The sequence below is a fragment of the Triticum aestivum genome, chromosome 6B (genome assembly GCF_018294505.1).
Source record: "Triticum aestivum cultivar Chinese Spring chromosome 6B, IWGSC CS RefSeq v2.1, whole genome shotgun sequence".
Lineage (NCBI taxonomy): Eukaryota > Viridiplantae > Streptophyta > Magnoliopsida > Poales > Poaceae > Triticum > Triticum aestivum.
Window position 1 is genome coordinate 453,176,066 of NC_057810.1, and position 5,803 is coordinate 453,181,868.

The window sequence follows — 5,803 nt, forward strand, 5'->3', positions numbered from 1 at the left end:
GTTATCAAAATCCTTCCGAGTGAAGAGCAAACCTCTCACTCGGGGGCTTAGCTGCAGCCCAGTGCTCGCCTAAGTTATCAAAATCCTACCGAGTGAAGATCAAACCTCTCACTCGGGGGCTTAGCTGCAGCCAAGTGCTTGCCTAAGTTACAAAAATCCTACCGAGTGAAGAGCAAACCTCTCACTCGGGGGCTTAGCTGCAGCCCAGTGCTCGCCTAAGTTACAAAAATCCTACCGAGTGAAGAGCAAACCTCTCACTCGGGGGCTTAGCTGCAGCCCAGTGCTCGCCTAAGTTATCAAAATCCTACCGAGTGAAGAGCAAACCTCTCACTCGGAGGCTTAGCTGCAGTCCAAGTACTCGCCTAAGTTATAAAAATCCTACCGAGTGGTAAGCCGGACTTCCACTCGGAGGCTTAGCCGCAGCCCAGTGCTCGCCTAAGTGGATTAAGGAATAAGTCGATTGCAGTAAAGGCGCCCTGCTTTGAACCTGCAAAAGACATTTCGAGCCAAAAGCAATCATATTCAAGCACCAAATTCAAGTTCGAATCGATATCTAAAGGAACCGAAAGTGCTCAGGCGTTAAGCCCGTTAAAGTTTATCGGTTACAATTCCACTCGGCATACCGAGGCAAATTTAAAGCGTCGAGCTTAGAAGAAGTTTTTTACCCCTCCTGTGGAGGGCTGGAAGGTGCAACAAACTCATTAAGATCAATTCCGTCTGCGATCCGAGTGGCAGCCGCAAGGAAAGTTTCCATAAAGGACCTGAAGTCGTGTTTCTTGGTGTTGGCCACCCGGAGGGCCGCCAACTTCTCTTCTCGCGCATCTTTGCAGTGGACTCGGGCCAGACACAGAGCAACATCTGCACCGCACCGAGCCGAGGACTTCTTCCATTCCTGCACTCGACCAGGGATCGTGTTCAAGCGAGCCATCAGCGACTCAAGGTCATTCTGAAGTGTCTCCCCGGGCCAGAGCGTCGAGTCGATGCGAGATGTGGCGACCTTCAGCCTTGCGAGATAGTCCATGACAGCTGCAACACGGGACTCCAGTCGGAAAACATCCATGGCAACTTCGTCGTTCACCGGAGAATTGACGGGGTCGAGGTTTGGCTCCAGCCGGCTAGTTTCTTCTTCAAAGTTTTGGCAAAATTCTGCAAGGACGATCACTGAGTCAAGGGAATGGTCGAATGGAAAAACCACGATTGGAAATGATTGCCGAGCATAGAGGTTTACCTTCAAGCATAAGAAACAGCTTCTTGGCAAGACCACTCAGGAAGGCCTCCAGATCATTTTTCTTCCCAGTCAACTTACTGACTTGGTCGGTCAGGGCAACTTTATCAGTTTTCAGTCGACTGACCTCCTTGTTGGCGATCCCAAGAGCAGCTTTCAGATTGGTATTGTCTTGTTCAAGCTTGGTGACTGAAGCTAACTTCTCGTCAGCAAGCTTGATCTTCTCAGCTAGTTCAAGGTCTTTCTTCTGTTGAGCCTCCCTTACCTTACCTGCAAGTTACAGCAAGATCAGATTTTGAAACAAACAAGGGGAAAAGCAGTCGTCAAGGTCTCACCAAACATACCTTCGGTCTCCTCCTTTGCCTTCGTCAGCTTCTCCTGAACCAGCTTCAAGTTCAGCTCGAGTTGAGTGTGCTTGTTTTCCAGCTCAGAGTAGTGAGCCACAAGATCACAGGAGTTCTACGAAGAACCAATCGACTAGATGTCAAAAATAATTCACTTCTGAGTGAAAAAGGGAAAAATCACACGTTTCTAAGACTACAGCCGAATACAAGCATTCGACCGTAGTCTCGGGGACTACACCCAGTGGGTGCACTCAGCGTGCCCCCACTAATCCTATTGAAGATAGAGTCGACCAGTCGACCTCAAAAAAAAAGAGATGTATTCTTTAAGACTGTAATCGACTGCAAGCAGTCGACCACAGTCTCGGGGACTACACCCAGTGGGTGCACTCAGCGTGCCCCCACCGGTTTGCGAAATCCAGTCGACATAGTCGAATGACGGAAAGATTGAAATTATAAAGCCTAAGGCCGACTGCTAGCAGTCGACCTTAGCCTTGGGGACTACACCCAGTGGGTGCACTCAGCGTGCCCCCACTAATCCTATTGAAGACAGAGTCGACCAGTCGACCGGTTTGCGAAATCCAATCGACTTGGTCGAATGACAGAAAGACTGAAATTATAAAGCCTAAGGCCGACTGCCAGCAGTCGACCTTAGCCTTGGGGACTACACCCAGCGGGTGCACTCAGCGTGCCCCCGCTAACACGGGGTTTAAATCGACACACCCAGTGGGTGACTACTATAAATTCTGGAAAGGAAAAGTTTTTGGTAGCATATCCTAACAGAACAAACGGTGGTCGACTGACCTGAACATTGCTTTGGAGGGCAGAACTGGCGTCGTAAGCTGCCTGGCTCGCATCCCGGATGGTCTTCAACTGCTCCATCATGATTCCTGCCTGGCGTATCGCCTCCTTCGCCGCGCCAGCTTGGTCCTCTGGGACGTGGTGCGTCGTGAAGAGGGAGGGCTGCGAGGCACTCGTCAGTGGATCTGCGAAGGACACGGTGTGTCGAGTGGTGTTCTCCTCCGCCGCGACCAGAGTCTCAGGCACCGTCACATCCTGGGTCACCCTGCTGGCAGACGCCTTCCTTCTCATTCTGTGCTTCAGTGGTTCCTCATCTTCATCATCATCAGGGAGAGTGATAACAACATTGGATGGAGCTACAGAAAAGAATCAGAGTTAGAGATCATGAGTCAGTCGACTAAAAATGGCGTTAAGTGTATAGTACCTGGTTTTGAGGTTGCTGCGTCCTCCATCTCATGGTCATCAGCCCGGGCTGAGGTCTCAGAAGTAGCAGCACTGCAACTCCAAAGAATCAATCGACTAACTCCAGCGCCAACCAGAGACAAAGTTCACACAAAATAAGAAGACTTAAGCAGCATGATTACCCTGATATGGTGGGGATGGACACCTTCATCTTCGGCAGGAGCTTGGTCGGCTTTGACGGAGCCGCCCTGGGCTGCTTCGGCGCCTTTTCAGTCGGTGCCGGAGAGGTGGTCCGAGGGCGCTTGGTCGACTGTGCAACGGTCGCAACCCCCTTGCCACGTTCAGTCGAAGGGTCGTGGACAAGCTTCGACCGCCTTTCTGAGCGCGGTGGTACGACCTCCTCCTCCTCTTCTTCCTCGTCTTCAGCGTCATCTTCATCACCGTCATCGTCGTCATCGTCGTCATCATCCTCAGCAACGTCCGAGTCCCACTCCTCCTCCTCCTGGCTCTCGCCCCCACTCGCCTCACCCTCCTCAGTCGGAGCCTGTGCTCCATTGGGCATCGAGTACAGCTCGGTGAGGGCCTGATAGACATCAAGACAAGGATCAATCGACCAATTGGCAGAATAAACAGAAATGAATATGACGAGAACACAATGGGAAGTGGGGCAGGCATACCTTGTTTGGATCGCTGTTGCAGTCGAGTGGGGGAATCCTTCTGGCTCCTCGAGGGTTATCTTTGTTCCCAGTAACAGCGGCCATCCACCTTTCCAGAGTGGTATCGTCGACTGTTTCTGGATTGACTCGAGTCACATCCTCAGTCCTGCAGTACAACCACATGCAATGGCTCCGGTACTGGAGAGGCTGGATTCGGCGCCTAAGGAAAACCTCCAGGAGATCCATACCTGTCACTCGCTCCCGAACCAACTGAACTACGCGCTCCATCAACATCTTCACGTCAGCTTTCTCCTCTGGAATCAACTTCAGAGAGGAGGGCTTGTTCACTCGGTCCATGGTAAACTGAGGGAGTCCACTCGACTGCCCCGGCGTCGACTGATCCTGGCAGTAGAACCAGGTCGACTGCCAGCCTCTGACTGACTCGGGAAAAGTCATGGCTGGGAAGGTGCTCTTATTCCTCACCTGGATCCCCAGGCCCCCACACATTTGGACGACTCGAGTTCTTTCGTCGCCTGGGCTCGCCTTCTTCACGGTCTGAGAGCGACACGTGAATATATGCTTGAACAAGCCCCAGTGCGGTCGACAGCCCAGAAAACCCTCACACATGGACACGAACGCGGCAAGATAGGCGATAGAATTTGGAGTAAAGTGGTGGAGCTGCGCTCCAAAGAAGTTCAAGAAACCACGGAAGAAAATACTCGGCGGCAAAGAAAATCCACGATCGACATGGGTGGCCAGGAGCACGCACTCACCCTCTTCTGGCTAGGGCTGCCACTCCTTCCCCGGAAGCCTCGCAGCTCCATGAGGGATCAGGCCCTCGTTGGCCATGTCGAGGAGATCTTTCTCCGTGATGGTCGACTGGATCCAATCTCCTTGGACCCAGCCCTTCGGCAGGCGGGATCTAGACGAAGACCCGCCGCGGCTAGTGGATCTCCCCTTCGCCTTCTCCGTCGCCGACGCCTTCTTCGCGCGTTCCAGCGCCGCCGTCTTCTCCTTGGCCATGGTTGCCGGTGAGACGCGCGAGGAGAGGTTGGGCGGAGGCGAGAGCGAGCGCGTTGGGCGGAGACGAAGAGAGCAGAGAAAGAGAATGCTGGGGCACAATACAAAAAACCCTCGCCGGGCGCATTTATAAGGTCCCTTCCGAGTGGATGACAGGTGGGCCCGGTCGATCTAATCATATCCAGGAACAGTTATGCAGGCGGGATACGTGGCGAAGAAAGCGGCGCGGAGATCGAGGCGTCTATGTCCCGTCCCATCCGAGCGCCGCGGTCCGCTCCGCTTCGCGCGCTTCCCCAAATTTCGCATCCCGCGGAATCCGCGAACGGCAGATCGGTCTGTCAGACGCGGGGTTTCCTGCGATCCGTCGCTCGGAGATCGTCGAAGCCCGAAAGATCACTCGACGAAAGAAGAGAATGGATCGAGTCGACTGAAGACAAGTTGCTCACTATCGACGAAGAGATTCTTTGGTCCAGAACAACGCACGACCAGTGTGCAAAGGTTAATCGGAAACAACATCAACTCCTTCCTCACTCGAAGCCTCAATCCATTCGGGGGCTAATGATGGGGTCATGTACCTAGGGTAGGGTCACAGACCTGATCTAAGTACCCTGCCCAAGGACACCCTTGGAAGAGGTCACCTTCCAGTCGACCAACGAGGGACTCACTCGACTGACTTGAAGGACTCGACCACGAAGACTCACTCGACCACCAGAAGGTCAAGAGGCGCTCTGCACTGCAACGGCCTGTAATTAAGTAGACTTTATGATAGTAAAGACACTTTATGTGGGGCGTTACCAGTAACGCCCCGGACTTAACTCACCTTAAACCCTCTCCTACGTGGGCTGGCTGGGGTCCTGGCGCACTCTATATAAGCCACCCCCCTCCACAGGTAGAGGGGTTCGGCACCTTGTAACTCATATACACATAATCCACTCGACCGCCTCCGGGCTCCGAGACGTAGGGCTATTACTTCTTCCGAGAAGGGCCTGAACTCGTACATCCCTTGTGTTTACAACCTCTCCATAGCTAGGACCTTGCCTCTCCATACCTACCCCCCACTCTACTGTCAGGCTTAGAACCACGACAGATATTTCTTCAAAATTCTACTAATCTCAAATTGATCTAAGTGAAGCAAGAGAGTATATTTCTTCAAAAATTTAACAATCACCGTGCTCAAAAAGATATAAAGACTTTGATCCCTTTGGTGCTTCCTATGACTGAACGTGCACGACGGCTTCTATGGCAACGATGATGGTGGTGAGCAATGTCGGAGGCGTGGCCTTGGTCATGGTAGTCGGCTCTTCTTCTCCGGCGTGTCCGTGAGGGTGCCTCGACTGTCCGTTGTTGTGAAGTCGAAG